The sequence below is a fragment of the Taudactylus pleione genome, unplaced genomic scaffold (assembly GCF_031769625.1).
Source record: "Taudactylus pleione unplaced genomic scaffold, aTauple2 ptg001085l, whole genome shotgun sequence".
NCBI classification, from domain to species: Eukaryota; Metazoa; Chordata; class Amphibia; order Anura; family Myobatrachidae; genus Taudactylus; species Taudactylus pleione.
Window position 1 is genome coordinate 292,877 of NW_028285486.1, and position 15,479 is coordinate 308,355.

Consider the following 15,479-nt stretch of genomic DNA (forward strand, 5'->3'; position numbering starts at 1 on the left):
GTAGTGAATCAGGCCTTGAGACCCCTCAAGTGGGTTGTGTGCGACAATCAGAGCGGCGCTCTCATTAATCAGGGCGATGCCACTGTGGGTAATCAGGGCGATGTCGCTGTGGGTAATCAGGGCGACGCCGCTGTGGGTAATCAGGGTAATCAGGGCAATGCCGCAGTGGGTAATCAGAACGATGCCGCTGTGGGTAATCAGAACGATGCCGCTGTGGGTAATCAGAACGATGCCGCTGTGGGTAATCTGGGCGATGCCGCTGTGGGTAATCAGAACAATGCCGCTGTGGGTAATCAGAACGATGCCGCTGTGGGAAATCCGGGCGATGCCGCTATGGGTAATCAGAACGATGACGCTGTGGGTAATCACAACGATGCCGCTGTGGGTAATCCGGGCGATGCCGCTGTGGGTAATCAGAGCGATGCCGCTGTGGGTAATCAGAACGATGCCGCTGTGGGTAATCAGGGCGATGCCGCTGTGGGTAATCAGTGCGATGCCGCTGTGGGTAATCAGGGCGATGTTGCTGTGGGTAATCAGAGCGACGCCGCTGTGGGTAATGAGGGCAATGCCGCAGTGGGTAATCAGAGCGATGCCACTGTGGGTAATCAGAACGATGCCGCTGTTGGTAATAAGAACGATGCCGCTGTGGGTAATCAGAATGATGCCGCTGTGGGTAATCAGGGCAATGCCGCTGTGGGTAATCAGAACGATGCCGCTGTGGGTAATCAGAACGATGCCGCTGTGGGTAATCCGGGCGATGCCGCTGTGGGTAATCAGAACGATGCCGCTGTGGGTAATCAGGGCGATGCCGCTGTGGGTAATCAGGGCGATGCCGCTGTGGGTAATCAGAGCGATGCCGCTGTGGGTTGGTTATCTGACATGGCTTCTCATGTGTGACCATGGCTTTACCTGGAGAAGATGAGGAAAGAAGTACTGTACATAAATTGGGACTTAGGAAACTAATACATTGGAGAATGGCGACTAAAAGGACTTTTTATTGTACTGTTAATTTATATTTTCCTATGTGGTGCAACAGGATTCTGCAGGCCCTGGACGCGTGGGCATGCTGATGCTTATAGTTCTACAAGCACCAGTGTGCTCTGGTAGTCATAGGTATATTGGCACTGGTATAACAATAAAAAACGGGAACTTTTTTGCTCAGCGCTCCTCCTAGTGCTCCTCCCACTGCTTCCTAGTGCTCCTCCCACTGCTCTTCCTAGTGCTCCTCCCACTGCTTCCTAGTGCTCCTCCCAGTGCTCTTCCTAGTGCTCCTCCCAGTGCTCTTCCTAGTGCTCCTCCCAGTGCTCTTCCTAGTGCTCCTTCCACTGCTCCTCCCAGTGCTCTTACTAGTGCTCCTCCCAGTGCTCTTCCTAGTGCTCCTCCCAGTGCTCTTCCTAGTTCTCCTTCCACTGCTCCTCCCAGTGCTCCTCCCAGTGCTCTTCCTAGTGCTCCTCCCAGTGCTCTTCCTAGTGCTCCTTCCACTGCTCCTCCCAGTGCTCTTCCTAGTGCTCCTCCCAGTGCTCTTCCTAGTGCTCCTTCCACTGCTCCTCCCTGTGCTCCTCCCAGTGCTCTTCCTAGTGCTCCTCCCAGTGCTCTTCCTAGTGCTCCTTCCACTGCTCCTCCCGGTGCTCTTCCTAGTGCTCTTCCTAGTGCTCCTTCCACTGCTCCTCCCAGTGCTCTTCCTAGTGCTCCTCCCAGAGCTCATCCCAGTGCTTCCTAGTGCTCCTCCCAGTGCTCTTCCTAGTGCTCCTCCCAGTGCTCTTCCTAGTGCTCCTCCCAGTGCTCCCATTTCACCAGCAGGTGACTGACAATGACCCATGTGTGAATAAAAATGATAATAGTGAAAAAATGGCGCTCTGGGGCCCACATAAAATATACAAGCGGCAGTAATGCTCATTCCTTGGGGTATATAAAGCTCAGTGATAACCTGGGTCTGTGTCTTACTGATGTTCTTCTCAGTTTACTTGTTAGATCTAAACTTGTCTGTTATGAAGAACACAGGAAAGTATTGTAGCATGAAACGGGGTCAGCGCCGCCATCCGGGCGGGACTTTGTACTTTATACAGACAGCAAAAGAGAGAATGTGAGGAATGTACTTTCCAGGGGTTTATTGTTACTTGGGATGAATATTCTTCCGGTTCTATGGTCAGTGTATCAATAAAGCCAGGTACAGGGCCCGACCCTCTCTCATGTATAAAGCTGGCGTAGATGCCTGGGAACGCACGCTTCCATTTCCCCTCAGCCAGTCCTGTTTCTGCGCCTCCTCTGCCTTTCTCATTACTTTCCCTCTATCAGTCATCTACATTCTCCTCACATTTCCATTATTACTGAGATTACAGCTCTGAGCCAGCGGAATTGTAGCTGTAACCCCCTGTTCCTCATTGTGGGGACTGATGATGGAATCATGTAGTGATAGTATTGTACCATGATGCCAGTGATGAGGATTTATGGACCAGGCTGGTAGAGGGGGGTCTGTGAGTGATGGGGGCTCACTCATCACATACACTGTCCAGACCCACGTCTGTCATTATGGGATTGGTGTGTGTGGCACAGCTGTGGGCAGGGCCGCCATCAGGGGGGGGGGGGGGCTGCGGGGACTCCAGTCCCGGGCCCGCAGAGAGAGGGGGCCCGGGGAGCGGAAGGGTGACGTTGTGGAATGCAGTGATGGGCGGTACCGCACATCACTGCTGGAAGGCATCGGGGGCAGCCAAAGGAGAAAAGTCACTGGCTGGTATTTAATACATGGAGCCGTCCGCAAGCCAATCACAGCAACTCGCGGAACGGCAGTTAGCCAATCAGCAGCAGCCGCTGCTGATTGGCTGCAGTTCCGCGAGCCAATCACAGCTCGTGGAACAGCAGCCAGCCAATCAGCAGCGGCTGCTGCTGATTGGCTGGCTGCCGTTCCGCGAGTTGCTGTGATTGGCTTGCGGACGGCTCCATGTATTAACTGCCACCGAGACTCTCCTCCTCCTCTCTGGCAGCTGCCGGTGCATCCACCAGTGACAGGCGGTACCGCACATCACTCTGCGCTGAGGGGGCTCCCAGAGTCACGGAGATGGCCGAGTGTCCAGGTAAGTTTGGGCTCTGTTGTAGGGAGGGAGTGCCTAATTTATGTATTATATACAGTGTGTGTGTGTATATATATATAATATAATCATACACCTACATGTGGGTAAGTGCTGTTATATTACTTGCTGTGCTGACACTTACATTTGCATGCTCTTAATTTAATATAGCTAAGCACCAGAGGCTTTTGTTTGTTGTATGTATGTTATGTATATGTGTATGTATATGTGTATGTATATGTGTATATATATATATATATATATATATATCTATATATATATACACACACAAAACATCTTGTGCTTAGATATGTTAAATTAAAAACATGCAAATAAAAATGTCAGCACAGCAAGTAACATAACAGCACTTGCAGAGGGAGGTGTGCAGAGGGCGGTGTGCAGAGGCGGTGTGCAGATGGAGGTATGAAGATGGAGGTGTGCAGAGTGCGGTGTGCAGAGGGAGGTGTGCAGAGGGAGGTGTGCAGAGGGCAGTGTGCAGAGGGAGGTGTGCAGAGGGCGGTGTGCAGAGGGAGGTGTGCCGAGGGCGGTGTGCAGAGGGAGATGTGCAGAGGGCGGTGTGCAGAGGCGGTGTGCAGATGGAGGTATGAAGATGGAGGTGTGCGGTGTGCAGAGGGCGGTGTGCAGAGGGAGGTGTGCAGATGTAGGTGTGCAGAGGGCAGTGTGCAGAGGGAGGTGTGCAGAGGGCGGTGTGCAGAGGGCGGTGTGCAGAGGGAGGTGTGCAGAGGGCGGTGTGCAGAGGCGGTGTGCAGATGGAGGTATGAAGATGGAGGTGTGCAGAGTGCGGTGTGCAGAGTGCGGTGTGCAGAGGGAGGTGTGCAGAGGGCGGTGTGCAGAGGGAGGTGTGCAGAGGGCGGTGTGCAGAGTGAGGTGTGCAGAGGGCGGTGTGCAGAGGGCGGTGTGCAGAGGGCGGTGTGCAGAGGACGGTGTGCAGAGGGAGATGTGCAGAGGGCGGTGTGCAGCGGGCGGTGTGCAGAGGGCTGTGTGCAGAGGGAGGTGTGCAGATGGACGCGTGCAGAGGGCGTACAGATGGCGGTGTGCAGAGGGCGGTGTGCAGAGGGAGGTGTGCAGATGGCGGTGTGCAGAGGGCGGTGTGCAGATGGAGGTGTGCGGTGTACAGATGGAGGTGTGCAGAGGGCGGAGGGCAGAGGGCGGTGTGCAGAGGGAGGTGTGCAGAGGGCGGTGTGCAGATGGAGGTGTGCGGTGTACAGATGGAGGTGTGCAGAGGGCGGTGTGTAGAGGGCGGTGTGCAGAGGGCGGTGTGCAGATGGAGGTGTGCAGTGGGCGGTGTGCAGAGGGCGGTGTGCAGAGGGCGGTGTGCGGAGGGCGGTGTGCAGAGGGCGGTGTGCAGAGGGCGGTGTGCAGAGGGCGGTGTGCAGAGGGAGGTGTGCAGAGGGCTGTGTGCAGAGGGTGGTGTGCAGAGGGAGGTGTGCAGAGGGCGGTGTGCAGAGGTGGTGTGCAGATGGAGGTATGAAGATGGAGGTGTGCAGAGTGCGGTGTGCAGAGGGAGGTGTGCAGAGGGCGGTGTGCAGAGGGAGGTGTGCAGAGGGCGGTGTGCAGAGGGAGATGTGCAGAGGGTGGTGTGCAGAGGGTGGTGTGCAGAGGGAGGTGTGCAGAGGGAGATGTGCAGAGGGAGATGTGCAGAGGGAGATGTGCAGAGGGTGGTGTGCAGAGGGAGGTGTGCAGAGGGCGGTGTGCAGAGGGCGGTGTGCAGAGGGCGGTGTGCAGAGGCGGTGTGCAGATGGAGGTATGAAGATGGAGGTGTGCAGAGTGCGGTGTGCAGAGGGAGGTGTGCAGAGGGCGGTGTGCAGAGGGAGGTGTGCAGAGGGGGGTGTGCAGAGTGAGGTGTGCAGAGGGCGGTGTGCAGAGGGAGGTGTGCAGAGGGCGGTGTGCAGAGGGAGATGTGCAGAGGGTGGTGTGCAGAGGGCGGTGTGCAGAGGGAGGTGTGCAGAGGGAGATGTGCAGAGGGTGGTGTGCAGAGGGTGGTGTGCAGAGGGTGGTGTGCAGAGGGCGGTGTGCAGAGGGCTGTGTGCAGATGGACGCGTGCAGAGGGCGTACAGATGGCGGTGTGCAGAGGGCGGTGTGCAGAGGGCGATGTGCAGAGGGCGATGTGCAGAGGGTGGTGTGCAGAGGGTGGTGTGCAGAGGGCGGTGTGCAGAGGGCTGTGTGCAGATGGACGCGTGCAGAGGGCGTACAGATGGCGGTGTGCAGAGGGCGGTGTGCAGAGGGAGGTGTGCAGAGGGCGGTGTGCAGAGGGCGGTGTGCAGATGGAGGTGTGCGGTGTACAGATGGAGGTGTGCAGAGGGCGGCGTGCAGAGGGTGGTGTGCAGAGGGAGGTGTGCAGATGGCGGTGTGCGGTGTACAGATGGAGGTGTGCAGAGGGCGGTGTGCAGAGGGAGGTGTGCAGAGGGTGATGTACAGTGGGCGGTGTGCAGAGGGCGGTGTGCAGAGGGCGGTGTGCAGATGGAGGTGTGCAGAGGGCGGCGTGCAGTGTGCAGAGGGCGGTGTGCAGAGGGCAGAGGGCGGTGTGCAGAGGGCGGTGTGCAGAGGGCGGTGTGCAGAAGGCGGTGTGCAGAGGGCGGTGTGCAGAGGACGGTGTGCAGAGGGCGGTGTGCAGATGGAGGTGTGCGGTGTACAGATGGAGGTGTGCAGAGGGAGGTGTGCAGATGGACGCGTGCAGAGGGCGTAGAGATGGCGGTGTGCAGAGGGTGGTGTGCAGATGGAGGTGTGCAGAGGGCGGTGTGCAGAGGGCGGTGTGCAGATGGAGGTGTGAAGAGGGCAGTGTGCAGAGGGCGGTGTGCAGAGGGCGGTGTACAGATGGTGGTGTGCAGATGTAGGTGTGCAGATGGAGGTGTGCATAGGGCAGTGTGCAGAGGGAGGTGTGCAGAGGGAGGTGTGCAGAGGGCGGTGTGCAGATGGAGGTGTACGGTGTACAGATGGAGGTGTGCAGATGGAGGTGTGCAGAGGGCGGTGTGCAGAGGGCGGTGTGCAGAGGGAGGTGTGCAGAGGGCGGTGTGCAGAGGGCGGCGTGCAGTGTGCAGAGGGCGGTGTGCAGATGGAGGTGTGCAGAGGGCGGTGTGCAGAGGGCGGTGTGCAGAGGCGGTGTGCAGAGGGAGGTGTGCAGAGGGAGGTGTGCAGAGGGCGGTGTGCAGAGGCGGTGTGCAGAGGGAGGTGTGCAGAGGGCGGTGTGCAGATGGAGATGTGCAGAGGGCGGTGTGCAGAGGGCGGTGTGCAGAGGGAGGTGTGCAGAGGGCGGTGTGCAGATGGAGGTGTGCGGTGTACAGATGGAGGTGTGCAGATGGAGGTGTGCAGAGGGCGGTGTGCAGAGGGCGGTGTGCAGAGGGAGATGTGCAGAGGGCGGTGTGCAGAGGGCGGTGTGCAGAGGGAGGTGTGCAGAGGGCGGTGTGCAGATGGAGGTGTGCGGTGTACAGATGGAGGTGTGCAGATGGAGGTGTGCAGAGGGCGGTGTGCAGAGGGCGGTGTGCAGAGGGAGATGTGCAGAGGGCGGTGTGCGGAGGGCGGTGTGCAGATGGAGGTGTGCGGTGTACAGAGGGAGGTGTGCAGAGGGCGGTGTGCAGAGGGAGGTGTGCAGAGGGCGGTGTGCAGAGGGAGGTGTGCAGAGTGCGGTGTTCAGAGGGCGGTGTGCAGATGGAGGTGCACAGAGGGCGGTGTGCAGATGGAGGTGTGCGTGGGGATTTAATATGCATTTCTGTAACATGGGCCTAATTCAGAGATGTGCACTAATGCTGCCGCAGCTGTTAATATATGCTAATGCAACAGCGGTCGGGACTTGTATTGAGACGCCCACAAGAGCCCTCGCAGCTGTTCGCAACTATACGCGCAAACGCAGCATCGGACGCAGATCAGGCAAACGCCAACTCCCCGAGTACAGCTGGGTACACACTAGATGATTTTATGAACGATTTGGCCGATACTGATGCATTGTAATGACAAATCGTTCATATCGTCACTATGCAGCATGGCCCCCGCCGTCGTTCCATCGCTGCTGCCATCGTCCAGTATGTATGCACTATGGACCTGATTCATACCCTGTCGCTAAGTTGCGCTCGATCTGAGCGATTTTCCGCCGTCTGAGCATGCGTATAATTCCCAGTGCGCGTGCGCAAGCCAGTCTTTGCGATGTAATTTTGGTTGCTCGTAAGCCACTATCAGGTCGCTGCTTTGAGTGATGGGTGGTAACAGGAGAAGGTGCATGTGAACGGGGGAGTGGATGTGCAAACGCAGGCGTGTCAGGCCGTCAAAACGCCGTGTAAAGGGCGTGCATAATTAGCAAAGTAGCGTCATGGTACACGTCACCTGCCTGTATGTCAGGCCGCACTGATCGCTGTGCTTGCGGTGGGGAAAGACAACCTCAAGGGCTGCGAGCAGCTCCGATGGCTCTCCATGTTCCCGATTAATCCTACAGTTCCTGGAGATGACGTGTACTGCGAGTGGCAAGGGGGCGTCTTTATACACTTGCGAGCGCACTTTGCCATAGCTCGCAAAGACATAAAGGGTGCCCATACACGACGCAATGCGAGCGCTTCATTTAAATATCCAGCCCCTTTTGCCAGCGAACGGCCGCAATTTGTGATCAGGTCTGAATGAGCTCCAATGTCACTATGCAGCATGGCCCCCGCCATTGTTCCATCGCTGCCGGCATCGGGTACCGTCACTAGCGACATCGCACTGGGTACACATCGTCCAGTGTGTATGTCACTATGCAGCATGGCCCCCACCGTCGTTTCATCACTGCCGGCATCGGGTACCGTCACTAGCGACATCGCGCTGGGTACACATCGTCCAGTGTGTATGTCACCCACACTGCGAATGCAGACTCGCCGCGTGTGACTACGGTCTTGTACCGTGACTCAGATGTATGCGCAATGGCAAAAAATCGCTCCATTTGCAAAAACATCATAGCGTAAATCTCAGGCCCCATAAACGGACTCAGATGCATCTAACGCTTAGAGAAAGAGGGAAACGTGCGAGCCTTGGCGGCGTACAGTAAGGGCCTCATCCCCCTCGTACAGACCTCAGGGGAGCCACGTGGGTGACAGCAGGCGTTTCTCTGGTGGGTGTAACATACTGATGACGACTCTGGCGATCGGCAGCCACTTCTGTCCCTCCTGCTGTATATAGATCATTAATGTGGCTGCTATTATATAACGTAGCGCCCATCCAATCACAGTACTTGGCTGATATTTGCATTCATTAATAACACTTCTATCATTTGCATACGGTGTTTCAGGGCCTGATTCAGAGATGGACATAATGGTGATTACGGCGCAGATCAAGCGATTATTTGCCACTGCACGTCCGTATAAATCACACGGCGCCTGCGCAGCGATCGCACCGCGATTACGGATGCACAGAGGATCCACTTACAGTGTGAGTGACAGGTAGTTTCGGGGTGGTAACGGGAGGTGGTCAGGAAGACGCAGGCGCGTCTGACGGTTAGGACGCCGGTACATGGGCACGCATAAATTAGCCCTTGCGATTTCCTGCGTAGCATGAGAGCCCTCTGCGTGTCAGGAGGCGAGTCAGCTGGTCAGACCGGCCGCAAGGGCAAGTTGGGCGCTCGATGTGCGTCAGTGTTGCGATATTTACGCAGGTAAGCGACGTCGTACGCATGTGAGAAGGCAGCGGAGGACGTCATTACGCCCGGGTGATCTTTGGAACCATTAGCATGTTTTTGCAGCTGCGCTGCGTACGAAACCACAGCGGCATTGCGCATTAGCGTCCATCCCTGCATCAGGGCCTCAGTATGATATTACATTGTATACACATTGGGTAATGTTACTATGGGGCCTACTTACCATTAATTATTAGTGGCTTATTAGTGGGGGGGGGGTTAACCGCAAATATTTAGTATCACCCCCATGTATGAAAGTGGGACCACAGCGGATATCTCCGATACCGCAGCCCCCGTGGGATGCTGGCAGATTGAGGCGAGGAGCGTATTGTATATTACATGTCGTTTTGAATCTTGGTTGCGTCGCAGACGCAGCGAAATACCGCTCACCGCGTACCAGAGACGCTAAGCGGCGACACTAACCGCTCAGGAATTGTATTTACACAGGTACAGTCACAGAGGGAGCGCTGTGGAATTTGGCGTGAGGTAACGTCGCGTCCGCTGCGTCGTAGCACTTCTTATACAGATTCAGGCTCCGGGAAGTGGTAATATGAAAACGCTCGTTTCAGCCTTCCCCTTGTGCATTAGCGCTATCCGGAGAGTGCGGCCCTGAGACGCCAACTTTCTCTGCCTGTGGACGGAGCAACTCCGCCTGTTCTGAACAATCCACAATCGGCGCACCATGGAGAGAGCCAGCCGCCCTTGCACCAGCCAATGACAGGCGCGGTGTCTCCTTCTCAACTCTGTATAAACATGGCGTCCGTGGCTCTGCCGCGCTCACAGACACTCCCACAACACGCCCATGAGACAGACTTTATTTTTGCGCATATTTCAGGGTCATCGCCCAGGAACACGCATGGTTTTAACTTTCTGTTCCTAAAGCCAGTGATCCCGTGTGTAACAGCGTACACTCAGTGGTATACAGGCGCCATAGGGGTTTTCAGTATTTTTTTTTGCGCAGTAGCAAATAATCGCTCAACCCTGCCAACATCGGTATTGTGTTCAGGTTGCGTCCGCCTATGAATCGTGCCCTCAGTCACACAGATGTACAAACGTCGCACACCCCATTGATTAGTGTACGCTAGCAATGCAGTTATGTCGCTACCGGTTGTTTATGTGAATAACTTGCAAATTTTGCGCAAAAAAAGAAAAGTGCTCGGCGTGTCCTAGTCGCACGGTTCGGGCGTACAGAGAGGGGCTATTTAGTGCAGCTGAAGCCACGGTTTAAAAGGACACATCTGTATATATTTATTTTCGGTGATATAAGTTGCATATATACATACTGTAGCTATCTATATACTGCTGTGTTGTTATGATTGGATGGATCTATGCCGTGTTATGATTGGATGGATCTGTGCCGTGTTGTTATGATTGGCTGGATCTGTGCTGTGTTATGATTGGATGGATCTGTGCTGTGTTATGATTGGATGGATCTATGCCGTGTTATGATTGGATGGATCTGTGCCGTGTTATGATTGGATGGATCTGTGCCGTGTCATGATTGGATGGATCTGTGCCGTGTTATGATTGGATGGATCTGTGCCGTGTTGTTATGATTGGCTGGATCTGTGCTATGTTATGATTGGATGGATCTGTGCTGTGTTATGATTGGATGGATCTGTGCCGTGTTATGATTGGATGGATCTGTGCCGTGTTATGATTGGATGGATCTGTGCCGTGTTATGATTGGATGGATCTGTGCCGTGTTATGATTGGATGGATCTGTGCCGTGTTGTTATGATTGAATGGATCTGTGCCGTGTTGTTATGATTGGATGGATCTGTGCTGTGTTGTTATGATTGGATGGATCTGTGCCGTGTTATGATTGGATGGATCTGTGCCGTGTTGTTATGATTGGATGGATCTGTGCCGTGTTGTTATGATTGGATGGATCTGAGCCGTGTTGTTATGATTGGATGGATCTGTGCCGTGTTGTTATGATTGGATGGATCTGTGCCGTGTTGTTATGATTGGATGGATCTGAGCCGTGTTGTTATGATTGGATGGATCTGTGCCGTGTTATGATTGGATGGATCTGTGCCATGTTGTTATGATTGGATGGATCTGTACCATGTTGTTATGATTGGATGGATCTGTGCCGTGTTGTTATGATTGGATGGATCTGTGCCGTGTTATGATTGGATGGATCTGTGCCGTGTTGTTATGATTGGATGGATCTGTGCCGTGTTGATATGATTGGATGGATCTGTGCCGTGTTGATATGATTGGATGGATCTGTGCCGTGTTGTTATGATTGGATGGATCTGTGCCGTGTTGTTATGATTGGATGGATCTGTGCCGTGTTATGACTGGATGGATCTGTGCCGTGTTATGATTGGATGGATCTGTGCCGTGTTGTTATGATTGGATGGATCTGTGCCGTGTTGTTATGATTGGATGGATCTGTGCCGTGTTGTTATGATTGGATGGATCTGTGCCGTGTTGTTATGATTGGATGGATCTGTGCCATGTTATGATTGGATGGATCTGTGCCGTGTTATGATTGGATGGATCTGTGCCGTGTTGTTGTTATTGGATGGATCTGTGCTCTGTTATGAATGGATGGATCTGTGCCGTGTTGTTATGATTGGATGGATCTGTGCCATGTTGTTTTGATTGGATGGATCTGTGCCATGTTATGATTGGATGGATCTGTGCCGTGTTGTTATGATTGGATGGATCTGTGCCGTGTTGTTTTGATTGGATGGATCTGTGCCATGTTATGATTGGATGGATCTGTGCCGTGTTGTTATGATTGGATGGATCTGTTCCGTGTTATGATTGGATGGATCTGTGCTGTGTTGTTATGATTGGATGGATCTGTGCCGTGTTATGAATGGATGGATCTGTGCCGTGTTATGATTGGATGGATCTGTGCCGTGTTGTTGTGATTGGATGGATCTGTGCCGTGTTTTGATTGGATGGATCTGTGCCGTGTTGTTATGATTGGATGGATCTGTGCCGTGTTATGATTGGATGGATCTGTGCCGTGTTGTTATGATTGGATGGATCTGTGCCGTGTTGTTATGATTGGATGGATCTGTGCCGTGTTGTTATGATTGGACGGATCTGTGCCGTGTTATGATTGGATGGATCTGTGCCGTATTATGATTGGATGGATCTGTGTTGTGTTGTTATGATTGGATGGATCTGTGCCGTGTTGTTATGATTGGATGGATCTGTGCTGTGTTATGATTGGATGGATCTGTGCTGTGTTATGATTGGATGGATCTGTGCCGTGTTATGATTGGATGGATCTGTGCTGTGTTATGATTGGATGGATCTGTGCCGTGTTATGATTGGATGGATCTGTGCCGTGTTATGATTGGATGGATCTGTGCCGTGTTGTTATGATTGAATGGATCTGTGCTGTGTTGTTATGATTGGATGGATCTGTGCCGTGTTGTTATGATTGGATGGATCTGTGCCGTGTTGTTATGATTGGATGGATCTGTGCCGTGTTGTTATGATTAGATGGATCTGAGCCGTGTTGTTATGATTGGATGGATCTGTGCCGTGTTGTTATGATTGGATGGATCTGTGCCGTGTTGTTATGATTGGATGGATCTGAGCCGTGTTGTTATGATTGGATGGATCTGTGCCGTGTTATGATTGGATGGATCTGTGCCATGTTGTTATGATTGGATGGATCTGTGCCGTGTTGTTATGATTGGATGGATCTGTGCCGTGTTGTTATGATTGGATGGATCTGTGCCGTGTTGTTATGATTGGATGGATCTGTGCCGTGTTGTTATGATTGGATGGATCTGTGCCGTGTTGATATGATTGGATGGATCTGTGCCGTGTTGTTATGATTGGATGGATCTGTGCCGTGTTTTTATGATTGGATGGATCTGTGCCGTGTTATGAATGGATGGATCTGTGCCGTGTTATGATTGGATGGATCTGTGCCGTGTTGTTATGATTGGATGGATCTGTGTCGTGTTGTTATGATTGGATGGTTCTGTGCCGTGTTATGATTGGATGGATCTGTGCCGTGTTATGATTGGATGGATCTGTGCCGTGTTGTTATGATTGGATGGATCTGTGCCGTGTTGTTATGATTGGATGGATCTGTGCCGTGTTGTTATGATTGGATGGATCTGTGCCATGTTATGATTGGATGGATCTGTGCCGTGTTATGATTGGATGGATCTGTGCCGTGTTGTTGTTATTGGATGGATCTGTGCTCTGTTATGAATGGATGGATCTGTGCCGTGTTGTTATGATTGGATGGATCTGTGCCGTGTTGTTTTGATTGGATGGATCTGTGCCATGTTATGATTGGATGGATCTGTGCCGTGTTGTTATGATTGGATGGATCTGTGCCGTGTTGTTATGATTGGATGGATCTGTGCCGTGTTGTTATGATTGGATGGATCTGTGCCGTGTTGATATGATTGGATGGATCTGTGCCGTGTTGATATGATTGGATGGATCTGTGCCGTGTTGTTATGATTGGATGGATCTGTGCCGTGTTGTTATGATTGGATGGATCTGTGCCGTGTTATGAATGGATGGATCTGTGCCGTGTTATGATTGGATGGATCTGTGCCGTGTTGTTATGATTGGATGGATCTGTGTCGTGTTGTTATGATTGGATGGTTCTGTGCCGTGTTATGATTGGATGGATCTGTGCCGTGTTATGATTGGATGGATCTGTGCCGTGTTGTTATGATTGGATGGATCTGTGCCGTGTTGTTATGATTGGATGGATCTGTGCCGTGTTGTTATGATTGGATGGATCTGTGCCATGTTATGATTGGATGGATCTGTGCCGTGTTATGATTGGATGGATCTGTGCCGTGTTGTTGTTATTGGATGGATCTGTGCTCTGTTATGAATGGATGGATCTGTGCCGTGTTGTTATGATTGGATGGATCTGTGCCATGTTGTTTTGATTGGATGGATCTGTGCCATGTTATGATTGGATGGATCTGTGCCGTGTTGTTATGATTGGATGGATCTGTGCCGTGTTGTTTTGATTGGATGGATCTGTGCCATGTTATGATTGGATGGATCTGTGCCGTGTTGTTATGATTGGATGGATCTGTTCCGTGTTATGATTGGATGGATCTGTGCTGTGTTGTTATGATTGGATGGATCTGTGCCGTGTTATGAATGGATGGATCTGTGCCGTGTTATGATTGGATGGATCTGTGCCGTGTTGTTGTGATTGGATGGATCTGTGCCGTGTTGTTATGATTGGATGGATCTGTGCCGTGTTGTTATGATTGGATGGATCTGTGCCGTGTTATGTTTGGATGGATCTGTGCCGTGTTGTTATGATTGGATGGATCTGTGCCGTGTTGTTATGATTGGACGGATCTGTGCCGTGTTATGATTGGATGGATCTGTGCCGTATTATGATTGGATGGATCTGTGTTGTGTTGTTATGATTGGATGGATCTGTGCCGTGTTGTTATGATTGGATGGATCTGTGTCGTGTTGTTATGATTGGATGGATCTGTGCTGTGTTGTTATGATTGGATGGATCTGTGCCGTGTTATGATTGGATGGATCTGTGCCGTGTTATGATTGGATGGATCTGTGCCGTGTTGTTGTTATTGGATGGATCTGTGCTGTGTTATGAATGGATGGATCTGTGCCGTGTTGTTATGATTGGATGGATCTATGCCATGTTGTTATGATTGGATGGATCTGTGCCGTGTTATGATTGGATGGATCTGTGCCGTGTTGTTATGATTGGATGGATCTGTGCCGTGTTGTTTTGATTGGATGGATCTGTGCCGTGTTATGATTGGATGGATCTGTGCCGTGTTGTTATGATTGGATGGATCTGTGCCGTGTTATGATTGGATGGATCTGTGCTGTGTTGTTATGATTGGATGGATCTGTGCCGTGTTATGAATGGATGGATCTGTGCCGTGTTATGATTGGATGGATCTGTGCCGTGTTGTTATGATTGGATTAGGGAGGGGCGTGTGATAGAGACACTGATAAAGGGAAGTATAGACCGTATACAGCTACAGTCATTAGGGAGGGGCATGTGATAGAGACACTGATAAAGGGAAGTATAGACCGTATACAGCTACAGTCATTAGGGAGGGGCGTGTGATAGAGACACTGATAAAGGGAAGTATAGAGACCGTATACAGCTACAGTCATTAGGGCGGGGCGTGTGATAGAGACACTGATAAAGGGAAGTATAGACCGTATAACGCTACAGTCATTAGGGAGGGGCGTGTGGTAGAGACACTGATAAAGGGAAGTATAGACCGTATACAGGTACAGTCATTAGGGAGGGGCGTGTGATAGAGACACTATTAAAGGGAAGTATAGACCGTATACAGCTACAGTCATTAGGGAGGGGCAAGTTATAGAGACACTAATAAAGGGAAGTATAGACCGTATACAGCTACAGTCATTAGGGAGGGGCGTGTGATAGAGACACTGATAAAGGGACAGTCATTAGGGAGGAGCGTGTGATAGAGAAACTGATAAAGGGAAGTATAGACCGTATACAGCTACAGTCATTAGGGAGGGGCGTGTGATAGAGACACTGATAAAGGGAAGTATAGAGACCGTATACAGCTACAGTCCTTAGGGAGGGGCGTGTGATAGAGACACTAATAAAGGGAAGTATAGAGACCGTGTACAGGTGCAGACATTAGGGAGGGGCATGTGATAGAGACACTGATAAAGGGAAGTATAGACCGTATACAGCTACACTCATTAGGGAGGGGCGTCTGATAGAGACACTGATAAAGGGAAGTGTAGACCGTATACAGCTACAGTCA

General features: G+C 52.0%; 1 protein-coding gene across 1 annotated transcript in view; it reads left to right on the top strand.

Moving 5' to 3' along the window:
• The first annotated feature begins 2,953 nt into the window (after positions 1–2,953).
• The window catches only part of LOC148453820 (dystrobrevin beta-like), a 33,320-nt gene continuing 20,794 nt past the window's right edge, over positions 2,954–15,479 (top strand). The window contains exon 1 of the mRNA XM_088461647.1: positions 2,954–3,071. The gene's annotated coding sequence lies outside the window, so the exon portion shown is untranslated. The remainder of the gene's footprint in view (positions 3,072–15,479) is intronic.